Here is a 15,000-nt window from a genome sequence, read left to right as displayed (position 1 = left end):
CAGCTGACCGGTCGCCTCCTGCAGGGGTCGTCTCGGGACAGGAGTTTGGCACTTATTCTGAAACGCTCTGCTCTCTCATCATGATTGTGTTTAAAGACCACAATAATGACCAGCCGAGTTCTCAAGAGTGCTACATCTGTTAGTAATGAATAAATGTTGTCAATCAGTTACTAAAATCGTAATAAAATACTCTTAAAAAAAAAAACTATTTACGTACGTTTACCCAGACTAGAGCCTTTTGCAGGTAAATAGTAGGAGTGTGGTACAGAAGCGCCTCAGAACATGACCATTTTGTGTCTGTCCTTGTCCTCGTTTTTATAGGTTTTTACTTATTACCACGTAGAATGATGCTTCGCCTTGGGGTGACATGCCTGCAGTTTAGGATAACAGTAAGAGTGCAGATGTTATAACTGTAATGGTAACAGAATTAATATTGCGATGAAAGAAAACAAAGGATGGTATCGTGCTGTACTTTCCATTTTTTTCTTATCTCTGCTCTGCTTCATCCTATCCTTTCACAACCACATTCCAATCACATGCCTTGCCTCCACACCTTGTCTAACATCAATAACATATACTTGATCGCTGGAATTTTTCTTCTTACCTTTTTTTTCTTTTTAAACGGAGAAAACCGCCCGCCCAAGTACCTCTGTTATTTCATACTCGCAGTGAAAGTTATGTGATGAAAAATATGCGACTTGACTCCTAAATGTATCTCATTACTATTCTTTGGGAGGGAAAGTATGCTCGAAAAGAAGTAAGAATGTGTGTGTGTGTGTGTGTGTGTGTGTGTGTGTGTGTGTGTGTGTGTGTGTGTGTGTGTGTGTGTGTGTGTCCGCGCGTGTACCCAGTCCGGGGCATCCATGAACCCAAAAGGAAGGCAACAGTGACGTCAGATGATGTTAGTAGTGGTGGTGGTAATCTTACTAGTGGTCAGGGTGGTAGTGATCATGTAGTGTTGCTTGGAATGCACTAGGGGCGGGAAGAAGGGGGGTAGTCGGTGGGTATGTGGGATGGACGAGCTGGGAATAACTGGTGTCAGTGATGTCAGTGGTGGTAATACTGGTGATGTGGTGCCAGTGTTGCCTTGATTCCCGCGTTTCGTGTATCGCTTTGAATGTGAGTGCGCTGTTCACGTGGTGGTGGTGGCGAAGGTGGTGGAGCTGTGGTTGGGCAGGTGTTCTTAGAGGCAGGTGTAATGCCGGCAGATGTGACAGATGTGGGCGGGACGGGGGAGGTGGGAGCAGGAAAGGGGGCGGTAATTGTCTTTGTAGGGTGGGAGGGAGGGGTGAGAGCAGTAGTAGCAGTAGTAATAGTAGTATAGTAGTAGTAGTAGTAGTAGTAGTAGTAGTAGTAGTAGTAGTAGTAGTAGCAACAGCAGTAGTAGTAGCAGTAGTAGTAGAAGAAATAGCAATAAAAATAAGAAACAAAGCTTTTCGAGAGAGAGAGAGAGAGAGAGAGAGAGAGAGAGAGAGAGAGAGAGAGAGAGGATAGCTCCACAGACACATATAGGCATGCAGACCGGTGCACACAGCCACATACAGGCAGGCGGGGTGAGTGGGTGGGGGGGGGAGAGGAGATCCAGCGTCCAGCGACCCTAGGCGGCCCAAGAATAGCGTGTGAGCGGGTGTGGTGGCCAGAGAGAGAGAGAGAGAGAGAGAGAGAGAGAGAGAGAGAGAGAGAGAGAGAGAGGCTACAAAAAGTGGATTTGTGAACTTGACTTACTACAGCAGCGCCTCCGGACATGAAGAGGAGGAGGAGGAGGAGGAGGAGGAGGAGGAGGAGGAGGAGGAAGAGAGTAGTTGTTTAAATTTTGTGAGTGGAGAAGTCGGTTACAGAGAGAGAGAGAGAGAGAGAGAGAGAGAGAGAGAGAGAGAGAGAGAGAGAGAGAGAATATTTGAAGGTTAATAGAGTTAAATTGGGAGGTAGAGAATATGTGGGAGGGAAGAAGAAGGAGGCGTGGGAGGGAGGTAAGTATTCTCTCTCTTCTTTTTCTGTCTTTCTCCTCCATTCCTTCCTCTTTCCCTCTCACTCTTCACTCACTCACTCACTCACTCAATCAACCAATCACTCACAATGACGGTTATTCTATTCTTTTTTATACCTGTCTCCTCTTCCTCCTCCTCCTCCTCCTCCTCCTCCTTTTCTTCTTCTTCCTCCTCCTGCTCAGTTCTCGTGTCTTGCTTTTGTCATTTTCATCTTCGTGTTCCCAATTATCATGTTTTTATTCAAGGTTTTATATTTCTCTTTGATTAATTTTCTGTATTCTTTCTTTTCTTTCTTTTTTTTTATCAATTTTCGTCATATTTATTTTCCCAGGCTTCTATTTTAGTTATTGTTTTATCATCATGTTTTCGATTTTTATTTCTTGGTTTTCCTTGTTCCTCATTTCTTGCTGTGTCTCTATTTATAGTTCTTCTCTTTTTCCTCTCTCTCACTGTGAAGAACTAAACACACACACACACACACACACACACACACTATCTCTCTCTCTCTCTCTCTCTCTCTCTTGGATTAGATTACGCCAAGGACTTGCTCGCTTCCTTATTAATGTATTTTTTTCTTTACTCTCTTTTTCCTCCTCCTTCCTTCCTCCTTTTCCTTCTCCCTTCCTTCCAATTTCCTTCCCTCTCTCTTACCACGTCTCTACATCTCCTTCATATGGGTTCTGTCGTTTTTACCTGTCTGTCTGTCTGTCTACGATTCTCTCTCTCTCTCTCTCTCTCTCTCTCTCTCTCTCTCTCTCTCTCTCTCTCTCTCTCTCTCTCTCTCTCTCTCTCTCTCTCTCTCTCTATCAAACTCTTATTTCATAGCGTCTCCATATTTTTTTTTCCATTTGCAAAGTCAGAGTTACGTGTGATTCAGTTTGTGTGTGTTGTGTGTGTGTGTGTGTGTGTGTGTGTGTGTGTGTGTGTGTGTGTGTGTGTGTGTGTGTGTGATTGCTTTAATTTTCCTTTATTGTCAACGAGAATGGGATTAAAAAGCTCAGATTGCTTTTTATATTTTTTTCGTGTTTTTCATTTCGCTTTGATCTTTTTCGTCACTGATCACCAAAACATTTTATCTGTAGATTTTCTTTCATTCTGCCTGACTCTTGAATGCAGGCAAGTAATGGTGCACGTGAAGGAATGAAGGAATGAATACTGCGTTACATATTTACCCTTTTTACTTCTTTTCTAATTGCTAATGATCGGAATGTGTTAATTGAGAAATATTTGACAGGGCTCATCACTCTCAATCGTTCGCTAATGATAGGGAATTTCAATCGGATTTTCTTTTTTATTTTTTTTATACATATGTAATTGGATTCCTCTGTAATGAATCTGTATATTTAAATGTTTCTTATTTTTCATATATTTTTTTTCTAATTGTCCATCGTTATACTCATATGCAATTGTCTTATTTTTCGTTGTTGTTTTTATTTGCAAGTTTACATTATTCAGTTTACAGTTCCACATTCATTAAACCATTTCTTTTTTTTCCTCACATTCTTAACTTCATTTACTTTCTTTTCCTCTTTTCATCTTCATTCATAATGCTTCACTCCCCAACACATTCCCCTCTCTCTCTCTCTCTCTCTCTCTCTCTCTCTCTCTGCTACTGATTCCTGATTCTCATTCGCCATTTCTATACCATCTTTTTTTATTCCAAGTCTAAAGAAAAATTGAAATAAATAGATAGATTGAATGATCACGCTTCACGGCACTCTAAAAAAATTGACGAATATAATACAATAAAATTAATAAAATACATGGAAAAAATAATTAAAAAAATGTATATAGGATAGAAAAAAGCAGATCCAAAGTAATTCTGGGAAAGATTCAACGTTTTTCTCCTTTTTCCTTGTTTTTAGTGTGTGTGTGTGTGTGTGTGTGTGTGTGTGTGTGTGTGTGTGTGTGTGTGTGTGTGTGTGTGTGTGTGTTTTGGTTTGTTTTACTTCTCGGTCCAGGTGATGCATAGGGAGCGGTTTTTCGTAGTGGTGGTGGTGATGGTGGTGGTGGTGGTGGTGGTGGTGATGGTGGTGGTGGTGGTGGTGGTGGTGGTGGTGGTGGTGGTGGTGGTGGTGTCCAGGTAGTATTGACAGGAAGGAAAGGCCCGCGTTGTGGTGGTGTTGGTTATGGTAGTGGTGTTGTGGTGGTGGTATGGTGGTGGTGCATCGGCCTTACTGTCATCATCATCGTCATCATCAGCAGCAGCAGCATTATCCATAGGATCATCATCTTCTTCTTCTTCTTCTTCTTCTTCTTCTTCTTCTTCTTCTTTTTTTTCTTCTTCTTCTTCTTCTTCTTCTTCTTCTTCTTCTTCTTCTTCTTCTTCTTCTTCTTCTTCTTCTTCTTCTTCTTCTTACTACTTTCTTACTACTATTACTACTACTTCTTCTTCTTCTTCTTCTTCTTCTTCTTCTTCTTCTTCTTCTTCTTCTTCTTCTTCTTCTTCTTCTTCTTTTTCTTCTTCTTTTATCATCATCATCATCATCATCATCATTATCTTCTTCTTCTTCTTCCCAAGCGTTTCATCACCCAGTACATACCACGAAACTTGCCCTTGCCTCTTTCACTGCCCATTCAACCCTCTTTTCCCCTCCTCTTACCCCGCCTTGTGCGTTGGGCAAGAGGCCACTTAGTACTGTATTGTGTGTGTGTGTGTGTGTGTGTGTGTCAATTAGAGTCACGGATTATGTCTCTCTCCCGTCAGTCTTGTGTTGGTTCTTACGACAGTCCTTTCCTTGAGTTAGTCTTAGAGTCACATTAGATCCTCCTTCTTCCCTCCTTCCTTGCATGTATGTAGGCCACGGCAAGATATTTTTATTTTTTTTTGTAATCTTCTTATTTCATCAATATCTATTTTACCTGATCGTCTTCACACCATTTATTGTCAGCTTTTGTGATCGTTTTGTAGTTTCCTTTGTTTTATAATTCATTTTTGTTCTCCTTGTTCCTGTTCTTGCTCTTCTTCGTTTCGTTGGTTTTATTCTTGTTTCCTTCTCACCTTTGTCTTTCTCTCGTCTTCACCCTCCTATTCCTCCTCCTCCTCCTCCTAACTCCATTATCTGTCTGTGTATTGTTATTCTTAGCCGTTGTGCTGCTAATGAGGGAAGAGGAGGAGGAGGAGGAAGAGGAGACGAGGGTGGAGGGTGAAAGTGCGCGATGATTTGCCTTTTGTGTGAAAATGAAAAGTACTTTGTGCCTCTTTCTTTTTTTGTCCGTGCTGGGCGGGCGTGCCGGTTTGGCCCAAGTGTTTTTCTCTCTCGTCTGTGGTCAGCTGTTGAGCGTGTGACTGAGTGGGCCAGGGAAGCTGGAAGTAAGAATATCGCTTTCCGTGGGTGGGTTATGTTGTACCTATTTTTTGCTTCCGCTGTTCAGACATGCTATGGTATCTTCTCAAAGAACGAAAGGATATTTATTTCATGATTAAGTTGCTCTATACGTTCACTGATACCAGGAGAAAACACGCAATTGTTACTGTGAATGAGTGTAAAGTCTTATCTTCCAATACTCAGACTTAAAGTAAGATTTTCGAGTGACAAATTCGCTTTTACTCGTCATTATAACCGAATAACTGAATGAATGCTCAATATGATCCGGAAATGACAAAAAAAAAAAAATTGTGTACAGATAGGATGTGATTTCCTTTTCTTTTTTCTTTCAAGTATTTGGATTTTGTAATATATATATTTTTTTAGGTTAATGATACACTTTTCTTTATTTGTGGTTGAGAATACACACACACACACACACACACACACACACACACACAAGAGAAGAAAAGGGTTGTACTGGTCTTGACGTAGATATGCTTCCGTTGTAACACTAAAACTTGCTGTGAGTTTCTGAATGGGGAGCCTTATTTGTGTACAACCAAGCTTTCGCGTTACTCACCTTGTAAGCTGAAATAATTTTTAGGTGAGTGAAACACAATAAAATGACTGTGTGTATGCATAGATTTGGTAATTTTAATAGTACTCAAATTTCTATCATATGAAAACCATTTAGCTTCGTGCTATTACAAATGTAGTCAAGGTTTGCTGCTCTCAGGAGGAAAGAAATAGATTGGTGTGTATTGTCATATAGATATTTTCTTTCTCTTTTCAATATGAATCTCTCAAATCCTACTCCGAGTGTGCATTTAATGATAAACGAATCCGGGATTTTTTTTTTCACCTAGGACAAATTTAATCTTAATTCATAGTCGACTTATCTCTTGTAACATTAAAACTGTAACCTCTCGTATCCTGTCACACTTTAGATTAGATAGAGCATTTTACCACGAGCAGTCTCACAAGGACCGACGAATCTTTTTTTTTTTTATTCCTTCATGTTCCTCAGTGTAACTTGTAAATGTATCCGCGTGGAGGAATTGTCACCCTCACCGTATACATAACGAGCGGCTCTTGTTTTCACCTTAACAATGGCTCCAAAAAACTTTTACTTGGGTCCTGATCCCACGCACTACATAAACTATTTCTTCTGAATACGTTAGCTTAAACAAATGATATGGTGTGACTTTTGAATATAATTTAATTGACTATCATTAAAGCAAAAACGAGTGATGAAATATTTCGCACATTTTAGCACCTGAAATGTTGTTATACTAGGTTGAATTAAGTCAGGTAAAGTGAGGTAAGGCAAGACAAATTTATGTCACGGTATGTTAGGTTAAGTCATTAAGAGTCAAAAGGTTAGGACCATAAAACGAGTATAATAGTACACCCTCTTTAGGCCCCGAGGCAGAGTAGGCCTGGGACGCGTGAAAGCAGAGGGAAGGTACGTACGTGTCAGAATAGAAGGAGGACGAGGAGGAGGAGGAGGAGGAGGGGTAGGAATAAGAGGATGAGTAGGAGAAGAAATAAGATGGATGTTGATGGATGAGTCACGGGCGACCGACAGCAGGAATAATAAATAGACGGATACAAAAGACGTAGGAGAGAGAAGAGAAAAGAGAGGAAAGTCACACTCAGGCCTATAAGAGCTGCCAGGAATGTGAGTGTTGAGAGGCCTAAGGGACCAGACACATGGTGATGCATGCTGAGAGAGAGAGAGAGAGAGAGAGAGAGAGAGAGAGAGAGAGAGAGAGAGAGAACGACGATTATTTTCTAAAGGATATAGTGATTACTCTCTCTCTCTCTCTCTCTCTCTCTCTCTCTCTCTCTCTCTCTCTCCTTCCATACACACAGCCACTTGTAACACCACGTACAGTAAGTCTGAAGCAAGACTCTTCCTTCATCATACACTATTATTACTATTACACACAATTACACATCATCACATAGCGTAATGGTTCCTTTTATGGCCTTGTCTTTACTCTACCCCTTTTCTCTCGTCCCTCTTACTCCTCCTCTTGTCGCTGCTGACGTATGTGTGTGTGTGTGTTTGTTTCATCACGAGCGGTAGGATCAAAAGGGCCATGACTGAGGGTCGGGCTTGCAGGGCTGGGCTGAGCTGGCCTGGGTGGGTTTGTTGGCTGGTGGTGTGTGGTGCTCTAATGCTGATAAAGTAATAAGAAGTGCGTGGGTTAAATTATTTGAAGTAGTTGATGTTAGACTTTTCCTCTTCCCTCTTATTTTTCTTCTCTTATCCTTCTCCTCCTCTTTCTCCTCCTCGTTGTTCTTTTGCTTCTTCTTTCTCGATTTTTCTTAGTGTTTTCGTCTTCCTTTCTTTCTTTCGTTTGTTATTGTTGTTGTTGTTGTTATTGTTGTTGTTGTTACTATCATATTCCTCTATCCCCTCATCCTTCTATTTATCAAAACTGCATCTTCCTCGTTTCGCATTTCCACCCATTTATTTTCCATGTATGCTGCAAGAATATATATCACTTAATTACTTTTCCATTATTCCTTTTTACTCCCTTCAGCTTTCTCCACCCTTTGTGTTGCATTCCTCTTTCTCCTGCTCCTTCTCCTCCTCCTCCTCTGCCGTGGTATAATTTCCCTTACCCAAGTAGTTAAAATTAGCTTCCAAACAGACATGTAAGGGTTTAATTGTCTTTTCCTGTTTGGTTGTCCCATGTAATCTTCTCCTCCACCTCCTCCTCCCCCTCCTTCTCTTTCTCCTCCTGTTTCCTCCACGCACAACGGACAGCAAGACCCATACAAGACCCTCACAGTCAACGTAATTCTTTTCTTCCCACGCTGCGTTGCTTCAGACTGACAGGTGGACGTCATCAAATCACCGCTGTCTTCATCCTGCTCCTCCTCCTTCTACTGCCGCTGCTGTCTGCTCATCCTCTTCTCTCTCTACCTCTCCCTCCCTCTTCCCACCGTCCAGTTCCTTTCTTCATGCACTCACTTTCTCTTTTCTCTCCCCTTTGCAGTTCTGGGAGTGACTTCTCGGCTTGCAGTTAATTAAGGTGAGTAGCCGAGCGCACCACTACCTGTACTACGTGTGCAATACCTGCTGGTGGTGATGGTGATGCTGCTGTCTTTTTTCTCCTCACACGTGCGTACTAGTTAAGGGTTTTCTATACTGTGTTGAGAGTGTGATGTTGTGATTTCATGTTTTAGTAGTTTGTCTGCATTACGCATCTTTATTCACTCACACGCACGCATACGTACAAGCACACACACACACACACACACACACACACACACACACACACACACACACACACACACACACACACACACACAATCACAAATAGAAATACATGTTTATTTATTGCCTACAGAAGAAATTAAAAGCGTAAAGTAGAAATAGAATACTAAAAACAAACAACTAAAAAGAAGCAAGAGACAAAGAAAAAGAAGATAATGAATAAGAATAACAACAACAACAACAACAACAACAACAAAAATGCTGCAAAAAATCTGAAGTATGAAAAAAAGTCATGCATAAACAAACACACACACACACACACACACACACACACACACACACACACACACACACACACACACACACACACACAGACTCCTTCCGTCCCTCGATCCCGTTGAGGTTGACTGCGCGGCTAAGATCAGATTGAGCAGCTGATATCTCGTTGCCCTTTTGTGCCGTGTGTCACTCAGAAGCGAGAGACGAGAGAGAGAGAGAGAGAGAGAGAGAGAGAGAGAGAGGGAGAGGAGAGGTGAGGGATATTAATAGGAATGAGGAAGAGCGGTAAGTGAGGAGTATTATTGGTATTAAGGGGAGTGATTGATCAGTTTAATGGCTGGGACCAGCAGGGTCATATTGCTCTGGTAAGAATCAGAATCAGAATCAGAATCAGATATTTATTCCATTATACAATGGTTATTCTTACGTACATATAACAGATTAAGACATTCAATTTGAGTGCAGTCATGTCCACTCTGATACATAATCTACATTTTGTCTTCACACCATCTCATGACTGGTGCACGTTATTACGAAGATAAAATTATGGTTAAAATAGATGCTAAAATGTAAAATACAAAGAATAAAATGTAAGTAAAATAACAGATAAAAATAAAATAACAACAGATAAAAGATTAAAAAATCGTAAGTCAGCATATAATAAGTTAAATTTGCCCCTCACATTGCGAAATATAAAAGTCCATGTAAGAAAGTTGTGCTGGTGGTTTACACACTGAATTGTTTGTTGAATAGATAAGTGTGCAGTAGTTTTTTATAAGTTCTAATGGAGGGTGCATTCCTTATATGAGGAGGAAGGCTGTTCCAGAATCTTGGTCCAGCAGCCAGTAGTGATCTCGCTCCAGTACAGGTGTTAGTCTTTGGTTCATACATGTTGTGCTGTTGTCTGGTGGGGACACTACACACCTCACTCACTTTCGGCATGGGGAATAAATAGGTAGGAATATTACCATGAATAATGTTGTACATAATGATACCTAATTCGTATTTGTATTTTTGGTGTACTTTTAGCCAGCCACATTCTCTTAAAAAAGGTGTAGCGTGATCAAATTTAGCACCGTTGCCTAGTGCAACTTTCGCTGCAAAGTTTTGAAGTTTTTGCACTTGTTGTGTATGAGTGATATTTGCAGTTCCCCAAATCTTTATTCCATAATTAATTATGCTTAGCACTAACGTGTTCATGAGAGTAGTTCTCGTCCTCCTATTAAAACAGTCCTTACTCTTATTTATGTACAAAATTGTGCTAAAAATTTTCTTATTTATTTTATTGATATGAGTATTAAAAGTCATGTGGAATCAAAGTATACACCCAAGTTTTTAAGGGAACTGCTGGGGAGTATGTTAGTGTGATCTACTTGTAGGCACGTGTCAGGTGGGATCTGAGATATAAGACCTCTGCTGCCGACAAACATGCATTGTGTCTTTGTCGTGTTGAGCAGCAAACCATTCATGTGAAAATATGCCTTAGCTTGAGACAGAGCCACTTCTCCCTGTGAACGAGATCTTGAATATTCGCTACTTCTCCAGTGTGGATGAGCTGCGTGTCATCTGCGTACTGTATGACCTGGCAGTCGGGGATGTGCTGCGAGAGGTCATTTACAAATATAGAAAACAATATTGGACCGAGCACTGATCCTTGAGGAACACCATAAGCAACTTCAAGTTTATTAGAAATATGTTTACCAATTTTGACTGACTGAGTTCTTTTGAGAAGGTAGCTTTGGAACCAAAAGGAATCGACTCTTAACATTCTTAGTTTCCTTAATAATATTTCATGATTAACGCTGTCGAAAGCTTTTGATAAGTCACACAGCGTTACTAATGAAATGTTTCTCCTGTCAATAGTATCGAATAGTGAATTGGACAGAGTAAGCAGAGCGCTTTCTGTAGAAAGCTTAGGTCTGAAGCCATGTTGCGTATCACTGAGGAGGTGATTGCTTTCAAGGTGTGAGGTGAGTTGAGCAGCAATAACCTTTTCAAGAACTTTTGAGATAATTGGAAGAAGTGATATGGGTCTATAGTTTTTCGGTTCCATAGCGTCTCCTGTTTTAAAAATGGGTACTACTAAAGCGTGTTTCCAAGATTCTGGGAAATTTCCTGTTGCAATTGACGAATTAATTATACATGTAAGATACGGAATAATTATAGGCAGTGATTCTTTTATAAATCGAAGTGAGATATTATCAGAGCCACAAGAAGAAGTGTTTTTTAAATGTTTTATTATCAATATAATGGTATTGCTGTCAGTTGGCTGAGGTCTAAACATGCTACAGGATGGACCGCTGGTGTTATTGTTGTTGGGTACAGGCACATTCTGATTATGCTCGCTATTTTGGTGTGTTTTTCAAAGGTAATTTTCCCAACATTAGCAAAGAAATTTATTGAAACTTTCCACTTTCTTTCTCAGTGTTTCCTCATCTTTATCAATTTCTAGCGTAGCTTTGCATATATCTTTGGAGATAACCTGGTTTAATATTTTCCACGTGGCAGCACTATTCCCTCTGTTGCTCTCAAGCTTGTTGCTGTAATACTCTGATTTAGATTTTTTTATTGACATTTTCACTTCTTTTTTAAGTTCCTTATACGTGGACTGTAGGTTTACGTTAGACCTGTCATTTTTAAGATTTATTTGTGCTGCATCTCGCTCGTGCATCAGTGCTCGTAAGTGCTCGTTCATCCAGGGGGCGAAGGGCCTTCTCACTTCTCTTGTGACGAGAGGAGCACACTTGTTTAAACAGTTATTGAAAATGCTTGTAAATATATTGACTTGGGTGTCAACATTGTCTGTTATGAATATATTATTCAACGTTTGAGTTTCTTGACTTAGTAAATCGCATATTGTTTCAGATGAGTAAGATGTTAGATCGCGAAATGTTTTTACTACAGGTGGACGCTTTGTCTTTTTTAAGTTTACAGTCACGCTGATGAGCTCGTGGTCGCCAACAGGACACGGCATTGTGTCTGTGTGTAATATGGACTGGGTCTTATTGGTAACTATTAAGTCTATGAGGGTGGCAGAAGTGGGGGTGATTCTCGTGGGTTTACTAATTACCTGTGTCAATTTGGTGTTAAAGATAATTTGCTTCATCTTACTATTATCACATAAAACATTGTCATTAAAATCTCCTAAAATATAAAATGGCTTATCTTTTAAGCTAACATATCTAATAACATCCGTTATATAGTCATAAGATTCACAGCGAGCTTTTGGGTGTCGGTACAGGCAGCCAATTATAACACTGGGAAACTTGCTGCTCTGCACTGTCACCCACACGTCCTCAACACCTTGCGCTCTTACAATGTCGATTTCGAGTGGAACTACCGTAAATACATCTCTGATATATATACAAACACCTCCTCCCCTACCTTTATCGCATCTGTACACTTTGTATTCGGGTATGTATATATAATCGTCAGGAAAATCGTTACACAACCATGTCTCACTAATACATAGTACATCTAGTTCCTTTTCCCTTACAAGGAGCTCTATCTCTTCTTTGCAACCTAACAAGCTTTGGGCATTAATGTGAGCAATTGTTATTTTGTTCCTTGGTTTGGGAGACATGCCGGCCCTACCTTCTTCGCCGAGTTCCTATTTGGTATAAAGGTGACAGGGATGGGAAGGACAAGTGGAGGGATAGTAGAGAGAGAGAGAGAGAGAGAGAGAGAGAGAGAGAGAGAGAGAGAGAGAGAGAGAGAGAGAGAATTGTGAATGTGGAGGCGGTGGGGACATTTGCTGTTGTTTATCTTATCGCTTTTTAAAGGTCCCGACGCGACGCTGGATGACAAGTTGACAAAATGGGGTTTCTCTCTCTCTCTCTCTCTCTCTCTCTCTCTCTCTCTCTCTGAAAACCCCAATAGAAAGGATTGTTCTCTGGAGTCTGCAAGTGGAAGAGAAAAGTTTTGGCTGTTAACGTGACCTCCTCTATTTCTGTCTCTCTAGCAGTCGAATTTCATCACCACCAAGCAGAGAAGTAAGGCATTGCACAACGACGAATACCTCCGCCTTATAACTGCATGAGTGTACAAGGGATGATGATGAAGGAACTAGCATAAGAGATCAGTGAAAAGGGCAAGTTTGCTTTTATCGCCAATCTAATATCACATGGCGGTAATGAAGTGACTGTTGCACTTATCGTCTGTATATCCGGGCATGCTGGCTAAGGAAAGGGATATTACGCTAACCGCCGTGACTCAGAACGGACGTGGTGGCTTTGCGTGTGTGTGTGAGTTTGTGCTCAGGCTGTTCACACGCCGTAATTACATGAAGGTCGGGGACATTTCTACCCCTACACATGGCCGCCTTAGTTTGCTCATCTGGAACTCCAAGAACCTGGTTTCGTCTATAGGTAAGCAGCGGCTGTGACACGTGTTTAGGACTAATAGGTGAGTTAATGTAGGAATATATTTAGGACGTTGGTGATGACAGAACTGCATTATAGACGATTTGAGAGAAAACAAGAGGTCTGATCAGAGGAAAGTTGAGGACAGTGCTTTGTGAGAAGGCTGTTGAGGATTAGCGACCCTGTATGATTGAGGGGAAGAGCGCTGAAGACGAGGAATATATGTACAGTATTTTCCGTGTTTCTGTTCATGGTTGTATGCATGCACTTGGGGAGTAAGGTACACTATGTTATCAGCAGTTTCTTGGCTTTGAATACGGTAATGTATGCCAGTAATGTTCACAGTGTCATATATACTTACTTACTTGGGGGGGTAGGCTGTAGACAATGTAGAAATACCCAGTAGTTCACAGTGCAAGCTATCACAGTGCACACATAGATCCGTTTGTTTATTCATATATTTGTTGATTTTTTGAAGTTGGTTGCGCGTTGATTAGTTTTATTAGTTTTGAAGGTAATTAATGTTTGAAGTGGAGATATGTTTGGAATTCGGTGTACAGTACTGCAGCACAAAGGAACATAAAGGAAGGACACCTCATGGCCCTTATATGAGCTAGGTGTGGTATCATAAACTGACGTGAACAGAAAGTAGTGATTATGATCCTGTCGTTTCTTGTTCATCATTATTATTATTATCATCTTCATCACTTCCGTCCCTTACATCACTGTCTTCAATCTTATCCTTATTATTATTACTATCATCATGTCTTCCCTGTGCTGATCAGGTTTCCTCCCTACCAATATTTTGCCTTTAATCATCGTCTCTTTTGTAATCTCATCTCGTGACCTTTTACACGCTGCTCACTGTTTCTCTTCTCTTATCTTGACCTTTAATGATGACTTCTCTTCTCCCTCTCTTTTTTTCCATGTTTCAGTCTCTTTCTCTTCATGTCCTCTATCTCTGCCTTATCTAACGTCTCCTCTTGTGTTTTATTAGTCTTTATTAGTGTTCTCTTCTCTCTCCAGTCATGCACGTGTACAATCTCAGAGGAATAGTGAAGGAAACGCTAAGGTGACTGGGTTGGTTAATGGATCTTTTAATATTTCTTCCTTTTTAATGATTGTGATACTCTTAAGAATCAATTAACTGACGGGTGAATACAGACGGGCTAACGAGGCAAATTATGTTATGGATTGTTGTTGTTGTTGTTGTTGTTGTTGTTGTGATGGTGGTGGTGGTGGTGATGGTGGTGATGTTGGATTCTCCTCCTCCTCCTCCTTCTCCTCCCTTTCTTCGTCTTTTTCTTCTTGTTCCTGTTTTTGTTTTTGTTGTTTTTTGTTGTTGTTGTTGTTGTTGTTGTTGTTGTTATTGTTGTTATTGTTATTCTTTCTTGTTCTTGTTCTTGTTCTCGTTCTTGTTCTTGTTCTTGCTTTTCTTCTTCTTCTTCTTCTTCTTCTTCTTCTTCTTATCTTCTTCTTCTTCTTCTTCTTCTTCTTCTTCTTCTTCTTCTTCTTCTTCTTCTTCTTCTTCTTCTTCTTCTTCTTCTTCTTCTTCTTCTTCTTCTTCTTCTTTTCTTCTTCTTATCCCTTTTTTTCTTCTTCTTCATCTTCTTCCTCTTCTTGTTCTTGTTCTTGTTTTTGATCTTGTTGTTGTTGTTGTTGTTGTTGTTGTTGTTGTTTGTGCAGCAAGTGTGGCATAGGTACAAAAATAAAAAAAAAAGGGAGTTGCTTGGCACTGTCTTGTCTTCCCCCCACAATGACCTCCTTTCTACCTGTCAACCAGTTTCAGTGTCATGATGTCGTTTTATCAATCTTCCTTCTTCAATCTT

General features: G+C 40.4%; 1 protein-coding gene across 5 annotated transcripts in view; it reads left to right on the top strand.

Annotated features, from left to right (window-relative positions):
• The window catches only part of LOC123504666, a 156,727-nt gene that overhangs the window by 24,018 nt on the left and 117,709 nt on the right, over positions 1 to 15,000 (top strand). For 3 of the 5 annotated variants that reach the window (XM_045255428.1, XM_045255423.1, XM_045255425.1), the window contains exon 2: positions 8,311 to 8,346. The exons of 1 other annotated variant lie outside the window; for it this stretch is intronic. The gene's annotated coding sequence lies outside the window, so the exon portion shown is untranslated. Of the gene's footprint in view, positions 1 to 8,310; positions 8,347 to 13,041; positions 13,178 to 15,000 lie in introns of those variants that run through there. One more of the 5 variants, XM_045255426.1, reaches the window with a different exon arrangement.

The sequence above is a fragment of the Portunus trituberculatus genome, chromosome 16, assembly GCF_017591435.1.
Source record: "Portunus trituberculatus isolate SZX2019 chromosome 16, ASM1759143v1, whole genome shotgun sequence".
NCBI classification, from domain to species: Eukaryota; Metazoa; Arthropoda; class Malacostraca; order Decapoda; family Portunidae; genus Portunus; species Portunus trituberculatus.
This window is presented reverse-complemented; position numbering and strand designations above follow the sequence as displayed.